Raw genomic sequence first — 21,471 nt, 5'->3', positions numbered from 1 at the left:
CAGAATCTGTGTAGAGATAGTGCAGACTAGGGCTATCCTAAATAGTGATGCCGAAGCTGAAGCTCTAATACTTTGGCCACATGATGCAAAGAGCTGACTCATTGGAAAAGACTCTGATGCTGGGAAAGATTGAAGGCGAAAGGGGAGGGAGGTGGCAGAGGATGAGATGGTTAGACAGTATCACCTCCTCAATGGACATGAATTTGAACAAACTCCAGGAAAGAGTGAAAGACAGGGAAGCCTGGCATGCTGCAGTCCATGAGGTCACAAAGAGCTGGACATAACTTAGCGAATGGACAACAACGACAAATTGTGGCTTAGTCAAGTTAATGGTTTATTTTCTCTTATGTTAAAGAAATTCATAGGCAGCTGATTCGGGGCTGGTACTGTGGTGTCAGAGCCTAGATTTCTGTCTCCTTTCTGCTGTACATGGCATGCAGTTTCCTGTTCCAAAATGGTTGCTTGAGCTCCAGCCATTGTGTCCACTTTCAAGTCAGCAGGAATGATGAAGGAGGTGAGTCCACTCTTTTTAAGGATGTGTTCCAGAAGTCCATGGCATTTCCAGTTATATCTTTCTTGAGAAGAACTTGGTCATTTAGCCAAGTCACACTAGTTAAACTGGGTGGGGAGTTAGCTGTGGGCTCCTGGTCACAAAAACTTTTTTTTTTTTTTTGGTCTCTTGTTTCTTGTAGGCAAGACTGCAGCCTCCATGTCCTTCCCTGAGTTCCAAAGGGTGAGTTCCAAACAGCTGCTAATCAAAGGAGGAGGAGTCAAAAAACCACAAGGCAAGATTAAAGGGACCTGAGAAGCTCATGGAGATTAGGAGACTGAGGCCCTGCACACACCCTAATCTTGTCCAAAATCCCATCCTGGAAGTACTGCTATAAAACTCACCAAATCCTCCTGAGTTGGGACACTTAGGTTTTTTTAAGGCAGGAGCCTGCTGTGTCCTCCTTTTCTTGGCAAAACAATTGTTGTTCAGCCACTGTGTCCAACTCTTTGTGACCCCATGGATTGCAGCATGCCAGGCTTCCCTGTCCTTCACTATTTCCCAGAGTTTGCTCAAACTCATGTCCATTTAGTTGGTGACACCATCCAACCATCTCACCCTCTGTTGTCCCCTTTTCTTCCTGCCCTCAGTCTTTCCTAGCTTTCCTAATGAGTCCAGCTCTTCACATCAGGTGGCCAAAGTATTGGAGTTTCAGCTTCAGCATCAGTCCTTCCAATGAATATTCAGGATTGATTTTCTTTAGGATTGACCTGTTTGATTTTCTTGCAGTCCAAGGGACTCTCAAGAGTCTTCTCCAGCAACACAGTTTGAAAGCATCAATTCTTAAGCACTCAGCCTTCTTTAAAGCTATCCTTTTCTGCTCTATCTCTGGGATTTGCTTCGGCACAGGTGCAAGGAGAGGCCGAGCTTTCAGTAACGCTTGGGCCCATGAGATTGTGAAGGTCTTGTGACCAACCCCTCAAGCACATTCCAACCCCTGCTTGCAGTGGGTCAGCTTCTATTTGAAGGCCAAAGAAAGTCATGTGACCAAGACCAAGGTAAGCGGTAGACTTGTCCCACAAGGGAGTAAACATTTTGGAATGCATTTTAATCTCCCCCAAGCCCGTAGGCAGATGCATTGGTGTGGAACGAGCACTAAACTGAGAACCAGGAGTCCTGAGTTCTGGGCCCAGATCTGCTGTTAATGGTTTACTAATACCATACTAATCCTTTCCAGATCTCTGAAACCTTTTCAGGCTATGGGCTTAAGAAGCTATGGCTTGAAAAAACAAGTCACTGCCTCTCAAACTTCTAATCTCCTCTCAATGTAGCTTAGTCTCTTTACTTATTCTGAGCAAAAATACACACACTTTAGAGCCCCTTCACCACTGGATGAGGGGTCAGGATTCTGTTACTGATCAAACTGGAGCCCCGTGCAGCTGGTCTCGCTGGTCACGTGGAAGCTCAGGAAGAAATGAAGCCACTGGGAAAAACCACTGATGCCGTGACCTTCTGCTCACAGGGCCCCAGTGCAGGCCAAAGACAGGTGAGCTTTAATTTTAGTGATTTATGATAATGCCTCTGAGTGTGCGGGTAAACATGCCACGGTTTATTTTGCAGAATTAATGAAGTCTGATTAATCTTTCAGTCCCCAGCAGATTCTGTTCTGAGAAATGAAGCGAGACTGTCAGGTTTTTGTGTGAATTATGGAGGGAGGATTCACAGCGCTTGGAATCATCTGGAATCCTCACAAGGCGATCTTTCAAGTCCCGAACATCTCCGGGTAGAGGCTTTGCTGTCTCTAGGCCGGATGACTGCTGACTAGGGAGAGACCCTTCGAAGAAGACACTGCAATACACTAACAGCCACTGCAGGTGAGTGAGCTGTTACCACATGTCAGGCTCTCTGCCTGGTCCTTCGCACGCAGCATTGTCCCAATTATTATAAAGAGCACCCGCTTTATTTCCACATTTTTTTAAAAAAGCTTTATTTTAGTTGGAGGATAATTACTTTACATTACTGTGATGGTTTTCGCCATACATCACTATGAATCGGCCGTAGGCATACATGTGTCCCCTCCATCCCGTACCCCCTCCCACCTGCCTCCCCACCACATCCCTCCGGGCTGTCATAGAGCACTGGCTCTGGGTTTGCGTCACACATCAAACTCCCGCCGGTTGTCTCCTTTACATACGGTAATGTATGCGTTTCAGTGCTATTCTCTTAAATCATCCCACCCTCTCCTTCTCCCACTGAGTCCAAAGTCTGTTCTTTATGTGTGTCTCCTTTGCAGCCATGCACATAAGGTTGTCAGTACCGTCTTTCTAGATTTCACACCAGTTTGGTTCAGTTCAGTTGCTCAGTCGTGTCTGACTCTTTGCGACCCCATGAATTGCAGCACACCAGGCCTCCCTGTCCACCACCAACTCCCGGAATTCACTCAAACTCATGTCCATCGAGTCGGTGATGCTAACCAGCCATCTCATCCTCGGTCGTCCCCTTCTCCCCCTGCCCCCAATCCCTCCCAGCATCAGAGTCTTTTCCAATGAGTCAACTTTTCGCATGAGGTGGCCAAAGTATTGGAGTTTCAGCTTCAGCATCAGTCCTTCCAATGAACACCGAGGACTGATATCCTTTAGGATGGACTGATTGGATCTCCTTGCAGTCCAAGGGACTCTCAAGAATCTTCTCCAACACCATAGTTCAAAAGCAACAATACTTTGGCGCTCAGCCTTCTTCACAGTCCAACTCTCACATCCATACATGATCACTGGAAAAACCATAGCCTTGACTACACGGACCTTTGTTGGCAAAGTAATGTCTCTGCTTTTCAATATGCTATCTACGTTGGTCATAACTTTTCTTCCAAGGAGTAAGCGTCTTTTAATTTCATGGCTGCAGTCACCATCTGCAGTGATTTTGGAGCCCAAAAAAATAAAGTCTGACACTGTTTCCACTGTTTCCCCATCTATTTCCCATGAAGTGATGCGACCAGATGCCATAATCTTAGTTTTCTGAATGTTGAGCTTCAAGCCAACTTTTTCACTCTCCTCTTTCACTTTCATCAAGAGGCTTTTTAGTTCCTCTTCACTTTCTGCTATAAGGGTGGTGTCATCTGCATATCTGAGGTTATTGATATTTCTCCCAGCAATCTTGATTCCAGCTTGTGTTTCTTCCAGTCCAGCGTTTCTCATGATGTACTCTGCATAGAAGTTAAATAAGCAGGGTGACAATATATAGCCTTGATGTACTCCTTTTCCTATTTGGAACCAGTCTATTGTTCCATGTCCAGTTCTAACTGTTGCTTCCTGACCTGTATACAGGTTTCTCAAGAGGCAGGTCAGGTGATCTGGTATTCCCATCTCTTTCAGAATTTTCCACAGTTTAATGTGATCCACACACTCAAAGGCTTTGGCATAGTCAATAAAGCAGAAATAGATGTTTTTCTGGAACTCTTGCTTTTTCCATGATCCAGCAGATGACAGGAATCCCTCAGAAGAAATGGAGTAGCCATCATAGTCAACAAAAGAGTCCGAAATGCAGTACTTGAATGCAGTCTCAAAAATGACAGAATCATCTCTGTCTCCAAGGCAAACCGTTCTATATCACAGTTATCCAAGTCCATTCCCGAATCAGTAACGCTGAAGAAGCTGAAGTTGAATGGTTTTATGAAGACCTACAAGACCTTTCAGAACTAACACCCAAAAAAGATGTCCTTTTCATTATAGGAGACTGGAATGCAAAAGTAGGAAGTCAAGAATCACCTGGAGTAACAGGCAAACTTGGCCTTGGAAAGCGGAATGAAGCAGGGCAAAGACTAATAGAGTTTTGCCAAGAAAATGCACTGGTCATAGCAAACATCTTCTTCCAACAACACAAGAGAATACTCTACACATGGACATCACCAAATGGTCAAGCCAAAATCAGATTGATTATATTCTTTGCAGCCAAAGATGGGGAAGCTCTATACAGTCAGCAAAAACAAGACAGGGAGCTGACTGTGGCTCAAATCATGAACTCCTTATTACCAAATTCAGACTTAAATTGAAGAAAGTGGGAAAAACCGCTAGACCATTCAGGTATGACCTAAATCAAATCCCTTATGATTATACAGTGGAAGTGAGAAATAGATTTAAGGGTCTAGACCTGATAGATAGAATGCCTGATGAACTATGGAATGAGGTTCGTGACATTGTGCAGGAGACAAGGATCAAGACCATGCCCATGGAAAAGAAATGCAGAAAAGCAAAATGGCTGTCTGGGGAGGCCTTACAAATAGCTGTGAAAAGAAGAGAAGTGAAAAGCAAAGGAGAAAAGGAAAGATATAAGCATCTGAATGCAGAGTTCCAAAGAATAGCAAGGAGAGATAAGAAAGCCTTCTTCAGTGATCAGTGCAAAGAAATAGAGGAAAACAACAGAATGGGAAAGATTAGAGATCTCTTCAAGAAAATTAGAGACACCAAGGGAACATTTCATGGAAAGATGGGCTCGATAAAGGACAGAAATGGTATGGACCTAACAGAAGGAGAAGATATTAAGAAGAGGTGGCAAGAATACACAGAAGAATTGTACAAAAAAGATCTTCATGACCCAGATAATCATGATGATATGATCACTCATCTAGAGCCAGACATCTTGGAATGTGAAGTCAAGTGGGCCTTAGAAAGCATCACTATGAACAAAGCTAGTGGAGGTGATGGAATTCCAGTTGAGCTATTTCAAATCCTGAAAGATGATGCTGTGAAAGTGCTGCACTCAATATGCCAGCAAATTTGGAAAACTCAGCAGTGGCCACAGGACTGGAAAAGGTCAGTTTTCATTCCAATTCCAAAGAAAGGCAATGCCAAAGAATGCTCAAACTACCACACAGTTGCACTCATCTCACATGCTAGTAAAGTAATGCTCAAAATTCTCCAAGCCAGGCTTCAGCAATACGTGAACCGTGAACTCCCTGATGTTCAAGCTGGTTTTAGAAAAGGCAGAGGAACCAGAGATCAAATTGCCAACATCTGCTGGATCATGGAAAAAGCAAGAGAATTCCAGAAAAACATCTATTTCTGCTTTATTGACTATGCCAAAGCCTTTGACTGTGTGGATCACAATAAACTGTGGAAAATTCTGAAAAAGATGGGAATACCAGTCTCTTGAGAAATCTGTATGCAGGTCAGGAAGCAATAGTTAGAACTGGACATGGAACAACAGACTGGTTCCAAATAGGAAAAGGAGTACATCAAGGCTGTATATGGTCACCCTGCTTATTTAACTTCTATGCAGAGTACGTCATGAGAAACACTGGACAGGAAGAAACACAAGCTGGAATCAAGATTGCCGGGAGAATTATCAATAACCTCAGACATGCAGATGACACCACCCTGATGGCAGAAAGTGAAGAGGAACTAAAAAGCCTCTTGATGAAAGTGAAAGAGGAGAGTGAAAAAGTTGGCTCAAAGTTCAACATTCAGAAAACGAAGATCATGGCATCTGGTCACGTCACTTCATGGGAAATAGATGGGGAAACAGTGGAAACAGTGTCAGACTTTATTTTTTGGGGGTTCCAAAATCACTGCAGATGGTGACTGCAGCCATGAAATTAAAAGACGCTTACTCCTTGGAAGAAAAGTTATGACCAACCTAGATAGTATATTCAAAAGCAGAGACTTTACTTTGCCGATTAAGGTCTGTCTAGTCAAGGTATGGTTTTTCCTGTGGTCATATATGGATGTGAGAGTTGGACTGTGAAGAATGCTGAGCGCCAAAGAATTGATGCTTTTGAACTATGGTGTTGGAGAAGATTCTTGAGAGTCCCTTGGACTGCAAGGAGATCCAACCAGTCCATTCTGGAGATCAGCCCTGGTGTTTCTTTGGAAGGAATGATGCTAAGGCTGAAACTCCAGTTCTTTGGCCACCTCATGCGCAGAGTTGACTCATTGGAAAAGACTCTGATGCTGGGAGGGATTAGGGGCAGGAGGAGAAGGAGACGACCGAGGATGAGACGGCTAGATGGCATCATGGACTCGATGGATGTGAATCTGAGTGAACTCCGGGAGATGGTGATGAACAGGGAGGCCTGGCATGCTGCGATTCATGGGGTCGCAAAGAGTCGGACACGACTGAGCCATTGAACTGAACTGAACTGAGCGGATTTTGGCAATTTGATCTCTGGTTCCTCTGCCTCTTCTAAAACCAGCTTGAACATCTGGAAGTTCATGGTTCACATATTGCTGAAGCCTGGCTTGGAGAATTTTGAGCATTACTTTACTAGCATGTGAGATGAGTGCAATTGTGCGGTAGTTTGAGCATTCTTTGGCATTGCCTTTCTTCGGGATTGGAATGAAAACTGACCTTTTCCAGTCCTGTGGCCACTGCTGAGTTTTCCAAATTTGCTGGCATATTGAGTGCAGCACTTTCATAGCATCATCTTTCAGGATTTGAAACAGCTCAACTGGAATTCCATCACCTCTGCTAGCTTTGTCATAGCCACGCTTTCTAAGGCCCACTTGACTTCACATTCCAAGATGTCTGGCTCTAGGTAAGTGATCACACCATCGTGATTATCTGGGTCATGAAGATCTTTTTTGTATAGTTTTTCTGTGTATTCTTGCCACCTCTTCTTAATATCTTCTCCTTCTGTTAGGTCCATACCATTTCTGTCCTTTATCGAGCCCATCTTTCCATGAAATGTTCCCTTGGTGTCTCTAATTTTGTTGAAGAGATCTCTAGTCTTTCCCATTCTGTTGTTTTCCTCTATTTCTTTGCATTGATCACTGAGGAAGGCTTTCTTATCTCTCCTTGCTATTCTTTGGAACTCTGCATTCAGATGCTTATATCTTTCCTTTTCTCCTTTGCTTTTCACTTCTCTTCTTTTCACAGCTATTTGCAAGCCCTCCCTAGACAGCACTTTGCTTTTTTGCATTTCTTTTCCATGGAGATGGTCTTGATCCCTGTCTCCTGTAATGTCATGAACCGCCGTCCATAGTTCATCAGGCACTCTATCTATCAGATCTAGTCCCCTAAATCTATTTGTCACTTCCACTTTTAATCATAAGGGATTTAGTTTAGGTCATACTTGAAAGGTCTAGTGGTTTTCCCCACTTTCTTCAAGTCTGAATTTGGCAATAAGGAGTTCATGTTCTGAGCCACAGTCAGCTCCCTGTCTTGTTTTTGCTGACTGTATAGAGCATCTCCATCTTTGGCTGCAAAGAATATAATCAATCTGATTTCGGTGTTGACCATCTGGTGATGTCCATGTGTAGAGTCTTCTCTTGTGTTGTTGGAAGAGGGTGTTTGCTATGACCAGTGCATTCTCTTCACAAAACTCTATTAGCCTTTGCCCTGCTTCATTCCATATTCCAAGGCCAAATTTGCCTGTTACTCCAGGTGTTTCTTGACTTCCTACTTTTGCATTCCAGTCTCCTATAATGAAAAGGACATCTTTTTTGGGTGTTAGTTCTAAAAGGTCTTGTAGGTCTTCATAGAACCATTCAACATCAGCTTCTTCAGCATTACTTGTTGGGGCATGGGCTTGGATTACCGTAATATTGAACGGTTTGCCTTGGAAACGAACAGAGGTCATTCTGTTGTTTTTGAGATTGCATCCAAGTACTGCATTTGGGACTCTTGTTAACCACGATGGCTACTCCATTTCTTCTAAGGGATTCCTGCCCACAGTAGTAGATATAATGGTCATCTGAGTTAAATTCACCTATTCCAGTCCATTTTAGTTCACTGATTCCTAGAATGTCAACATTCACTCTTGCCATCTCCTGTTTGACCACTTCCAATTTGCCTTGATTCATGGACCTGACATTCCAGGTTCCTATGCAATGTTGCTCTCTAATGCATCAGACCTTATGTGTTAATATATAATATTTGTCTTTCTCTTTCTGACTTCACTCTGTATAATAGGCTCTAGGTTCATCCACCTCATTAAAACTGACTCAAATATGTTCCTTTTTATAGCTCAGTAATATTCCATTGTGTATATGTACCACAACTTTCTTATCCATTTATCTGCCAATGGACATCTAGGTTGCTTCCATGTCCTAGCTATTGTAAATTGAAGAGCACCCACTTCCATTTGGACAGATATCAGCTCAAGCCCTGGTCTCACAATTTAAAAGCTGAGTGACTTTGAGTGTGTAGCTTGGACCCTGTGCCCCTCACCATATCTTCCATCACCAACTTCTCTGCTTACCCAAGTTCTGCTACATGGATCATTCCAGCATGTTGACCTCTCACACTTTAGTGGGAGAGATAAACAAGTAAACAGCAAATAAAACTCATGAACCCATGGGTGGCTCCATGCTGCAGGCTGAAGAATTCAATTTATCTATTCTTACAACACTGGGGCTAAATGTCTCTGAAAAGAACTGGAGGCTATAAAGACTCATCTCAGAATTTGTGGTGGCTGTTATTGAGATGCACATGTGAGATGGAGGAGCTTATAACAGAGTGGGGAGGGCCTTGTGATAGCAATCAGGAGAGCTGAATTTGAGTCCTGATTCTGTTGGATCAAAGTGTGTGATTTGGGAAAAAGTCATTTTTCAAATCTCAGTTCCCTCACCCATCAAGCCAAGAATGTTAATACCTGACTTTGGCACAGACTTCTTGCAGAGATCCTAGGAGGTAAAAGCTACCGATGATCACCAACTCCATTGCACAGATGGGGAAACGGCACCAAAATGCAAGAGACGGAACAGAAGAAACACTGACCTCCAACTTCGTGTTGCACCACTATTCTCTGCGCTCACTCTGCTCAGTGATGTTGGCATATGGTCCCTCCCTTAAATAAGCCAAGCTCATTCCACCTCAGGGCCTTTGCCCTTGCTGTTTTCTCTTCCTAGAATGTTCTTTCCCCAGACCTTCATGTTCTTCAAGGTTGGCCCCTTGCCCCTCAAGTCTCAGCTCAGACATAGCTTGCTCAGAGGATATCCATAGACGCCCATCAGAGGTGTCAGTTATTGTATATTAATGCGTACATATGGAATCCTTCTCCCAGGCTCCCCTTAGCATGTTATATTGCTGTATTTTCACATAGCGTTCTCACTTCCTGAGATTATCTTATTTACTTGTTGGCTTGTTTTCCTTTCTTTCTTTTTTAAATTTATTCATTTATTAAGTTTTTCTGGGTCTTAGTTGTGGCATGTGTGGGTGCATGCTAAGTTGGTCCAGTCTTGTCTGACTCTGCAACCCTATCGACTGCAGCCCGCCAGGCTCCTCTGTCCATAAGATTCTCCAGGCAAGAGACTGAAGTGGGTTGCTGTGCCCTCCTCCAGGGGTTGAACCTGTACCTCTTATATCTCCTGCAATGGCAGGCGGGTTCTTTACCACCAGCACCACCTGGGCAGCCCTGTGGCATATGGTTTTTTTTTTTTTAAAGCGGTGGCATGTAGAATCTTTCGTTGCAGCATGTGGGATCTAGTTTCCTAATCAGTGATTGAACCCAGTGAGTTCCTCTGTGTTGGGAGCTCAGAGTCTTAGCCACTGGACCACGAGGGAGTCTCCCATTCTTCAATTTTTTTTTTCTTTTTGATATTGTTTTTCACCGTTTCCATCCTCAGACATTCATGTGGAGCTTGTTGTACACTGAATGTTTGTGTCTCTTCTTAAATTCGTATGCTGAAGCCCTAACATCCAGTGTGGCTGTATTTGAACATGGGGACTTTAAGGAACTAGAAAAGGTTCAGTTCAGTTCAGTTCAGTCGCTCAGTTGTGTCCGACTCTTTGCGACCCCATGAATCACAGCATGCCAGGCCTCCCTGTACATCACCATCTCCCAGAGTTCACTCAGACTCACGTCCATCGAGTCCGTGATACCATCCAGCCATCTCATCCCGGGTCATCCCCTTCTCTTCCTGCCCCCAATCCCTCCCAGCATTAGAGTCTTTTCCAATGACACTGCAGACAGTGACTGCAGCCATGAAATTAAAAGACACTTACTCCTTGGAAGAAAAGTTATGAACAACCTAGATAGTATATTCAAAAGCAGAGACATTACTTTGCAGATTAAGGTCCATCTAGTCAAGGCTATGGTTTTTCCTGCGGTCATGTATGGATGTGAGAGTTGGACTGTGAAGAAGGCTGAGCACCGAAGAATTGATGCTTTTGAACTGTGGTGTTGGAGAAGACTCTTGAGAGTCCCTTGGACTGCAAGGAGATCCACCCAGTCCATTCTGAAGGAGATCAGCCCTGGGATTTCTTTGAAAGGAATGATGCTAAAGCTGAAGCTCCAGTACTTTGGACACCTCATGCGAAGAGTTGACTCACTGGAAAAAAGAAAACATTACTTGAGGTCATAAGGATGGGTCCTTGACCCAATAGGATCAATATCCTTTTAAGAAGAGTCACCAGGACACTGACTCCACCTTCCCAGTCCCCCCTCCACCCCTTCTCCCTCTTTCTCTTCACGTGAAGTCACTGCAGGAAAGTGATTCTAACAGTGAGGAAAACAACTCTCACCAGAAACCTGGACTTCTGAGTCTTCAGAACAGGGGGGAGAAGATGAATGGCTGTTGTTGATACCACTCAGTATACGGTATTTTATTATGGAAGCTTTTGCTGCCTAAGATGGAGTGGATTAGTACATGCTTCTTGAGCTGAAGTCATAACACACCACCGTCCCTGTAACAGGAGAAGAATGGAGTGGAGGCAGGGTGGGACCATTTCCAAAGGGTGATGGAAAAATGAGCCTAGTCAAAGATAGTAGGTGTCTAGAGAAGCACAGGGGGTAAACTTATCTGTTTATTATATTCTTTAAAGAGAATTTTTAAATTCTGAAAAATTTTTTACCTTTATTGAAATGTAATTGACATATAAGATTGTGTAAGTTTAAAGTCCTTGGTGTGTTGATTTGACACTCTTATATGTTGAAAATGATTATTCCCCTAGTGTTAGGTAGCATCTCCATCACAGCAAGTAATTACTGTTTCCTTTCTGTGATGAGAACATTTAAGATTGCTCTCTGAGCAACTTTCAGGTGTATACTATAGTATTATTAACTGTGAGCACCATACTGTACATTACTGTACATTAGTTCCCCAGAATTTATTCATCTTATAACTACAAGTTTGGACTGCTTTGACCAACATCCACCCCCGCCCCCGAATCCCTAGTGCCTGGTAAGCACCGCTCTACTTTCTGTTTCTGTGAGTACGGTTTTTATAGAATCCACAGAAAAGTGATATTGTACAACGTTGTCTTTCTCTGCCTGACTTAGCATAGTGCCCTCTACTTCATCTCTGTTGTAAAGGTAGGACTTCTTCTTTCCTGTGGCTGAATCATATTCCATTTATCTCTATCTCTGTCTATGTCTGTATCTCCAGTCATCCCCATTGGTTTCCATGGGGATGTGGTTCCAGGAGCCCCCATGTGTACCAAATCTTAGGATGCTCAAGTCCCATGTCAGCCCCCCGTGTTCATGGTTCTGCATCCATGGATTCAACCAACCATGGATCATATACTTTTTGTTGTTGTTTAGCTGCTCCGTCTTTTGAGACCCCATGGACTCCCCTGTCCATTGGATTCTGCAGGCAAGAATTCTGGAGTGGGCTGCCACTAGTACTGTATGCAAAAATGTCTGATGTCTCGTCTCACATATTTTCACTGTTTTGAGAGATTTGCCCCATCGAATACTGCTTAACTTAAATGACTATTCCCTTCTTGATCATTTAAGTGAAATTGGTTTTCTAGTGACAGTGGCCTTTTATCTTGTACCTCATCTTAGAGATAGGGTAGTTTTTGTTTGTTTCTATGGGGCAAATCTCTCAAACAGTGAAAATATGTAAGACGATACATCAGACATTTTTGTGTACAGTACTAGGGGCAACCCAGTCCAGAATTCTTGCCTGGAGAATCCCATGGATGGAGAAGCCTGTCGAGTTACAGTCCATGGTATTAGAAAGAGTCAGACACCACTGGGCGACTAACACACACAATAATGATCTAATGAAATTAATGAAGATTCACTACTTAAGTTGCCAAAAGAATTGTTGCTCAGCTTCTACAGATATTTAGAGGATGGTCTCAAGAGTGAACAAAATATGGCTTCTTAATGTGTGCAGAAATTTTGCTGAAGGAAGGGAATAAAGTGAATGATCTGGGGGGGAAATGCATTAACTGGCTTTGATTATAACCCATGGTAATATTCATGGTAGAAAACAGAGATGACTTCTCTAAATAAGGTCTCTCGGTCCGTGACACAATTCCGGTACTCTTGTCTTTGAAGTCTTCGAAGTACTGGATATTTACCATTTATGCCATTTCTCTAACAACTTGTGCATGTGATCCCCACTCAGAGATGTGGGTTCGAATCCCAGCTCTGGCACTTAGGAGGCTGAGTCAGTTAGCCACTGTTCACATCTTGTGATACTTCCTTCTAATCTTTGTCCTATGCATTTTTCATTACTGAGATATTATTGCATAATTTTGCATCCTGTCTTTCTCACCTAAATTAAGCTCTTCATGTCTCCATGTTACTGAAAGCTCTCTGTTTTTTTTAAGATTTTTTTTTGATGTGGACCATTTAAAAAAATCTTTATTGAATTTGTTACAATATTGCTTCTTTTTTATGTTCTGGTTTTGTTTTGTTTTTTTTTGGCCCAGAGGCATGTGGGATCTTAGTTCCCTGACCAGGGATCAAACCTGAACACACTGCACTGGAAGGAGAAGTCTTTCTTAACCACTGGACCACCAGGGAAGTCCCCAAAGCTCCTCTTTATGTTTTAGTTTCAATGACTGCTTATGATACATTTGCATGGACATGCCATGATCTTCATGTCCATTCCTCTGCTATCAGAGCAATTTTGAACAGGAAATGGCATGATTAGATTAATGCTGGTAGCTGTCAAGAGAGTGGTAGCAGGTTGGGAGGGACCAGGGTGACAGAGCTACTTTTATTACGTGATTATTATTGTTGGTGGAATCAGAGCAGTTTTGCGGAAGAGGACCCTAAGGATCTTTTAGTCCTGTGCCCTCCTTTTATGGTTGAAGAATCAATCAGAGACTCAAACAGGAAGAGTGACTTCACCAGGGTCTCCCAGCCTCAGCCAGGGGTCCCTAACACTCAGTCCAGTGCTCTTTCTAGTCCGGTCCAGCCTGGAATCACAGCCAAGTGGTGGCTGAACGTCATCTAAAACCCATCCCCAGGGGACTATTTCATTAGCAAATAGAGATCTAGTCTTGAAATATATTTGGTGGTTCTTTTTTTTTTTTTAACAAATTGTCAGTGTGATTAGTAATTACTGGCTGCTGGCTGAAAATAATTTCCTGCCTACCCAAACAAAGCAAATTAAGGAGAACAAATGATGTAACCCTGTTCAGGAAAAAAGAAAAAAAAAGCCATTGAAACGTTCCCCAAAGAGAAGAAGCTATTATTATCCCAGACTTATAAATGGGAAGATGAGAATAGGAAGGCTGGACAACTTGTCCAGAGTGATCAGCCCAAATTAGAAGCCAGAGTTCCTGATGGCTACCCAAGGACAAGACCTCAGCTGACAGTCTGGCTTTGTCGGCTACCGGGAAAGCCAAGTTAAACAGGACGTAATTAGGGGCAAAATTCCATGCTTTCTCCTGCTCTGTGACCCCCTGACTGAGAAGTTCTTGCCAAATTTCTTGGCTGCTCTATCAACCTTCTGACCCCCATGCAGTCAGCAGGATGAGGCAGAAACATCAGGGGCGAATAAAACTCTTCCACTGCTCCCTAACCACAGCCCACTGGGCAAGTGGCTTCATCTTTCAGACCTCAGATGGCCCATCTGGAAAGGGGGATAAGAGGTCATTGCCCGCCCAGTTCAGTGATCCAACATGTAAAGTGAGAGTACGTTCCCAAAACGTGTTTGCCTGGGCTCCTCAGCCAGCAGGTGATAGAATGCCCATTTGAAAGAGGCTAGGCAGGGACTTCCCTGGTGCAGGGGACCCAGGTTCGATTCCTGGTTAGGAGACTAGATCCCACATTCGGCAACTAAGAGTTCAGATGCCACAAATAAAAGATCCTGCAGCTACAACTGAGATCAGAGATCCCACGTGCCGTGACAGAGACCCAGAGCAGCCAGAGAAAAATAGATACTTAAGAGCAAACAAATGAAAACAGAACAAGAAAACCCCAAAACAAAAGAGGTTAGGTAACGGGAAAATTTACAGCAAGAACTTGGTATCAGCAGTGAGAACCTTTCCCTGCAAAAGTTAGGGTAATAATTGGGACTTCTCTGGCCAGCCAGTGGTTAGGACTTTGCATTTCCAAAGCAGGGGATGTGGGTTCTATCCCTGGTCAGGGAACCAAGAGCCCATGCTGCCTGGCATGGCCAAAAAAATATTAGGATAATAATAATAATAGGATTTGCTTCCAGTTCCTACTAGCCAGGAAGCTCAAGCCTTGTATAACTTACCTCATTAAATCCTGGTAAACTACGAGATACCACATTTTATCAATCCTACTTGATACTGGAGTCAACCAAAGCCTTATGGCCAGGATGCCATCAGATAGAACTGCAAGGCTGGATTCTCAAACTTGAGGCTTCCACTCTTCTGCCTTCTGGGTTTGAGGAATGACAGATAGGCATTTGTAAAGTGCTCACGTCCTGGCATTGTAACAATTTTTTGAGGGAGGTATAATTATCCCTGATTGGCAGCTGAGAAAAGCGAAGCTGCCTCCACATGAGAAAAGTACGTGTCCCATCTTGGGAGTTTGGATTCAAAGGAGCAGGCGCATCATGTACGCTGTTCCTTATGGTTTGGGTTCAAACCCAGTCAGTGGGCAAGTGTGTCTGTGACTGAAAGAAAAGCAACTTGACCTTGGTCGACTTACTCTGAAGACCTGCAAGCTGAGGATGGTGGTTTCTAGGGCTTTGAGTTTAACTGTGTGAATTATTAATAAATGGACGTTTTCTGAGCAGTCTCTGTGAGGCCCTGCACCGCTCAGTCACGTTTGCCTCCTCCTTTAAGACTCACAGCGACTCTGTGGGATGGTGTTATCTCCACTTAACAGATGAGGAAACTGAGGCTCAGGGTGTTTAAGATCATGGAGATAATAAACAACAGAGATGGGGTTTGGATCCACAAATGTCAGATTCTGGATTTAAGACACTTTCTAGTATTACTTAGTGGTTTCATTTGGAATCAGCACTGGAAACCTTTTAGGTCCCTGGTTAATGAGAACAAAACAGACCACAGAGATGCTTCATATCCCACCAAATTTCAGAAGATCAGACTGGAAACTTAGTGGTCCTTGAGTTCTGGGGAGGGGTTCCAAAATTCTTTGACACTTTTCTCTGAAAAAAATGCATATAACACAGATACACAAATTTTTGCTTACAAGTCTGGGGGAAAAACTGCCCTGTCCCTCATCTCCTCATTTCCTGAATTTAGTATAATAGAAGGAAGTAACATAGTATACTTCCCACTAGACTATGAGTTCCTGAGTTCCTATCTTAGTCATGTTTCTCTAGAGGAAAAACTAATAAGGTATGTGTGTGTGTATGTGTGTATCTATTCACCCATTCATCTATTTCTATCTATCTATCTATCTATCATTCTATTTTTCTGCCTGTCTATTTCTCTGGCTTTATCTATCTACCTACCTACCTGCCTACCTGTCTATTTCTCTGGAAGCAGAGAGTTATTTTAATAAATTGGCTCATGTGATTGTGGAGGCTGACAAGACCAAAGCTTGCAGGACAGGCAGGCAGGCTGGAGACCCAAGAGAAAGAGTCAATACTGTGGCTTGAGTGCAAACGCATCTGGAGGCAGAATTTTCTGTTCTTCCAGGAACCTCAGTCTTTTCTCTGTCTTCCCAACCACATTACAGAGGGTCCTCGACTTTGTTCAAAATCTGCCAATTTGAATGGTAAGCACATCTAACAAATACCTTCACAGCAACAACTTGATTGATGTTTGGCCAAACATCTGGGCTCTATGGTCCAGCCAAGCGGATTCATAAGATTGACCCTTGAAGCTCCTCAAAGTCAACACTGAATCTCACCTGACTCTGTGTTTCCATGGCTAGACACTGTGCCCTGTGCAGTGGGTACTCAGGACATGTACGTGTATGAATGAGTCAAACTCTAAAGCTCCCAGGATGACCTTGGAGGAAGCAAGGAAAGAGAAAGAATATTATGCTCAGCCCAGAAGAGTGGACGTGAGTCTCAGAAATAACTGGGCATCCTTGGAGAGTTGTGGATTAGGGAGGTGAATGTGGCAGTGACTCGTAGAGACCTTGTCAAAGGTGTGGGCGCCCCATGACCTTGCAGGGGTGTCTCATCAGAGCAACCCTGGCAGGGAGTCCCACCCGCTGAGAGCTGCAGAGCGAGAAGAGCGCTGGACTGGAGCCTGGCTGTTGGGAGGTCTGGTCCCCGTGCCATCTCTGCCACCAACAGGCTGTGTGCCCTTGGCAGGCTGCCTCACCTCTCTGGACTCAGCCCTTGCTTCAGTGGTTGGGTCAGCAAGTGGCCATCGGTAGGTAGGATCCAGGCTGCAATGGGGTTAATTGATTTAGGTCAATTAAACTGAAAAATTTTTAAGGCAGTTTGTTCCATCCCTGGGTTGGGAAGATACCCTGGAGAAGGGAAAGGCAACCCACTCCAGTATTCTTGCCTGGGAAACCCCTGGGGCAGAGGAGCCTGGTGGGCTACAGTTCATGGGGTCTCAAAGAGTCGGACAAACTTAGTGACTAAACAAGAAATAAAGGGCTGATATTAAAAAAAAAAAAAGTGGATAGATTTCACACACAAAAAATGGCTTCTATGGGAAACTGCAAAGGGCTAACAAGTCTGGGCCTGACTTTACTGGGTGGCCAGGGCAGCCGGCCAAAGCTAATGGGCTCTCTCCTCTGTGGCAGAGAGCCTGCAGGCAGCCACCAGGCAGCCCTGAGTGGCACGGCCGTCATTGCTGCTTGTCTATCACCTGCCGGAGTGAGGTAGCTTGTGTGCACCTTCGAGGCAACACTCCAAGACCCAGAGCAGCGTTGGAGTAGGGTGAGCACAGGGCTGGGGCTGACCCAGAGCGGGCAGGGAGCAGCGAGAAGGACCAGCTTCTCTAGTTGGTTGCCGGCTCCCAGCCGGGACAGCACTGAAATAACTTTTCTCTCATTTTCTCTCGTAGGAGTTCTTATGGGACATGATTTTGAATATGCATCTTGACACCTTCAAGAGTTTGGGAAGGGACTTCCCTGGTGGTCCAGCGTTTAAGCCTTTGCCCTCCAAAGCAGGGAGTGTGTGTTTAACCGCTGGTTGGGGAACTAAGATCCCACATGACTTGGGGCCAAAAATCCAAAATATATTGTAACAAGTTCAAGAAAGACTTTTTAAGATAATACATTGTTTAAAAAAAAGAGTTTGGGAAGATTTTGTTTGTCTCCTGAGATTATTCAAATTTGAGGAATGCGGACTGGCAATTCATACACAAGCTTAGCCACAGCTCTTCACTGTATGAGGATGCCCAGGATGTGACCTTATTACCTTTGAGTCCTCACTCTCCTTCAAAGATCTATAATTGCTCAGTGAGAAGGACATTTCCAAACTGCTGTCTTTGGTGATGAGTGACAGAAGGCCCACGTGAAACGGATCAGGCACAGGGGAAAATGTACTAGAAAGACTTTCGCTCATATCCCGGGGTAAGAACTTTGGGGGAACGTGGGATTATGGCTCTGATCTCGAGGAGTGTAGGTTACATTTGATTTCTGCGTGGAAAACACGTGAGACTTGGAGGCAGACAAGCCTGGGTTGTCGTCTACTAGCTTAGCTAGTAGTGTGAAGTCTGAGTTTTTTCATCTTTAAGACAACTTCCTTCCTTGCAGGCCTGTTTTGGAAATTAGCACAATACTTGGCAACATCTTGGCACAGAGTAGGAGCTTAAGGTATGCTAGCTGTGGTCGTTATTATTCCACTACCCAAATGGAGAGCTTAGAGGTGCTGAGGGCCCCATTGTCTGGGGCTCTGGGCAGGGTTCAGAAAGGAGATGGACTTCAGCTGGGTCTCGGGAGGTGGGGAGCCACTCGGGAGAGGACACAGTGTGTGCAGGGGTGAGGCAGGGGCCAGGCCACTGCGTGTTCGGGGGACAGGGCACACTGGCCTGACTGGAGAGTTGGGTTCACACGGGGGCAGCTGGTTAGAACAACACTTGGCCCTTGTGACAGCTGGTTAGAACTGCTCTGTAATCCTCGCTGAAACACCCTCCCCTTTGCCAAGTGGCAACTGGCATCCTGTGCTCTGGCCAGGGACTCTTTCTCCCTTGCCTGCGTGCATGCAGCCTTGGGCAGTCGACCTGATGAATTGTCCTCATTCTCTGCCAAGTATCCAATTAAGAACTGCGGGCCTGGCACTGGCGTTTCTGCGGAGCTGGCCTTCAGAGTGCGCCCAGAGAGTGGGTCAGCCAGGCTGGAGGAGGGCGACGTTCAGGGTCCACGGGGACCCTCTGAGTTGGAATAGCTGCTGGCCAACTTCTTCCCATCTCCGTCCAGACTTGAGGGACTGGGGTTTCAGAGCAGGGCTTAGACACCTTGGGGCCCAGATCATTTTCCGTGGAGGAGCCCAGGAAGCCACGCAGTGCCTACCAAGGTCAATTCCGGCTTTCATTGCAGGAAACGCTGCAACTTTTCCAACAGGTTGCAGCTCTTGTTTGCAAACTTCCCCGGGGTGGGGCGGGGTGGGGGAGGGGAGGAAAGTGTGAGGTTGTGGGGGGCAGGGCTTACTGGCTCCCATGGCTGCCGTTCATTCTGTTGGAAGACTTAGCAATTTGCAAGTGTTTCCTTACACTGAATTATGAACCGACACCCATTCTTTCCTTGGGCTGATTTCTGTTTCATTTTTATTGCACGGTTACAAGGGTGGATGACATTATCTTAATAGCTCTTAACAGAGTCTAAAATCTAGGAGAGACGTGTAAATAAATGATGTAGTGAAGGGAGGGGGGAAGCAATGAAGGGACTGAGGGGGAAGGAGGAAGGGAGGTCCCGACTGAGAACAGAGCCACGTCCCTCTCAAGGCTCCACACTGGACATGTGTCCTCAGGGTCCCTTTGAGGCGAGGCCAAGAGGGAAAAAAAACAACAACACTCCAGTCTTGAGACAGGAGACCAGGCCTGGTGGAGCCGGCTCTGTAGGATTTCCCCCGTAACAACCACCCGTTTGCTTTTTACTCTCTGCCAAGCAAAGAGTGACTCCCTTGCTTTGTGATGGGTCTTCTTTCCCTCCATGGGGTGAATGAGACAGTCCCTGTCCACAAGAAGGAAACAGTCCAGTGGGGAAGAGAGATCTGGAAAGGAAAGCAAGCAGACAGGAGGACACGGAGGGATGAGTGTCTATAGGTACCAAGAGGAAGATGAGGGTCTTTACCCACCCTCAAGGGTCTGCCTTTCCCACCTCACCCCCACTCTGGGCCATCTCCTGTACTTTGCAGATAAGATCAGTGGTTGCTGTTTGTTTTAACTTTCTTGGCTGCACTGCATGGTGTCCCCAACCAGGGATCGAACCTGGGCCCCTTGCATTGGAAGTATGGTGTCCAGTGTGAAGTTGTAACCACTAGACTACCAAGGAAGTTCCAATCAGTGGACTTCTTATCTAATCTCTCCTGTTTCTTTTTTTTTTTTTAATAAGTTTTATTTTAATTTTAATTGGAGGACAATTACTTTACAATATTGTGTAGGTTTCTGCCTGCCATGCTAATCTTTCTTATTTTTACCTATTCTCGGTCAGCCGTACTTTTACTGAATAGTCACCACACTGGGGTCTGCACTCAGTCCTTCTCATGGATGATTTCAGTTGACTGCCTACCCTCAGTCCTGTGGGTACCCGCCAGGCACTGCCAGGGCTGGCATCTGAAGACGTCACGGCTGCACCCCTGAGCCCACCTTGGGGCTGGCCCTCACAGCCTCCGTCCCTGTGTCTGGCTGACCACCATCCAGCTCCCCAACCTCCTGCCTCAGCCTCAAGCTCGCCGAGCACACACCCGCCTCGCACACTTGACACCAGCCTCGGTCTGGAATCCCCTTTAAGGACATTTGTGAGCCTGGCTTGTAATTCAGATCTCAGCTCAAGTTTCTCTTTCTCCGAGAGATACCCCCACCTTCCACCTCCAGGAAACCCAGTCCGTCCGCCTTTCTCTTTCTCTCAAAGGAGAAGAAACCAAGGAAGGGCCCTTTCTTAAGAGGAGGCTGCTGGAGTCTTTACAACATCCCATGCTCAGAAACCCCAGAGTCAGGGATGAAGCCTCCAGAGCCCGAGTCTAAAGATCCAGTTTTACAGGTGGAATCTGGTGCAGAGAGGACGGGGCTCCACTCCCATCTGGAAGGGGCTGTCCCTGATGACGGGTTTAATGCCTTTTCTCCACCTTCTAGCACTGAGCATTAGCACACTGGCCCTCGGCCCTAAGCCCAGCCTTTTGTTCTCTGCTCTGGGATGCTGGGACTGGGACCCTGAAAGCACTGTTCTGTCTCCTCCTGCCCCTTCCTGGGCTCTCCAGATTAAGTTCTTCAGCAGCAGGTACCAGAGGGCATTGGTGAAGATACAGGAAGACGGTATTCTTCATCTGTTTCACCTTGAAGCTGTCACAACAGTTGACCCCAGGAGTCACATGGGTTCCAGTGACAGTTTCCACACCCCAGGGGCAGCCTCAGCGTACCCTCAACAAAAAAAGGCCCCCACCAGCCAGCTGCAGCCCTTTCCTTAGACGCTCATGTTCCAGCCCCATGGGGCCCCTCCCCGCCCTCCGAGAAGCTTCAAAAGGTTGGTAACCCTGGCCTCCACTTCCACGTCCCAGCTCTGGGTGGGCTGCTTCTGCAGCCTGTGACTCGGTGATGTCTCAGTGTCTCCCACCCCCTGCCCCCTTTTCTTCTTTTCAGTTCTCATACTTGGCTGATGATTCTTTATACCAGCATCTCCCTGTTAAAGTGACTGGTAGAATTTCTGTCTGCTGATGAGACCCTGAGACGTACTACTTCTATTTATTTCATTTTTTTAATTGGGGTAGGGTTGCTTCTGTCTGGAAAATTCCATG

This window comes from Budorcas taxicolor, chromosome 14, assembly GCF_023091745.1.
Source record: "Budorcas taxicolor isolate Tak-1 chromosome 14, Takin1.1, whole genome shotgun sequence".
Taxonomy (NCBI): Eukaryota; Metazoa; Chordata; class Mammalia; order Artiodactyla; family Bovidae; genus Budorcas; species Budorcas taxicolor.
Note: the sequence above shows the minus strand (reverse complement) of the source record.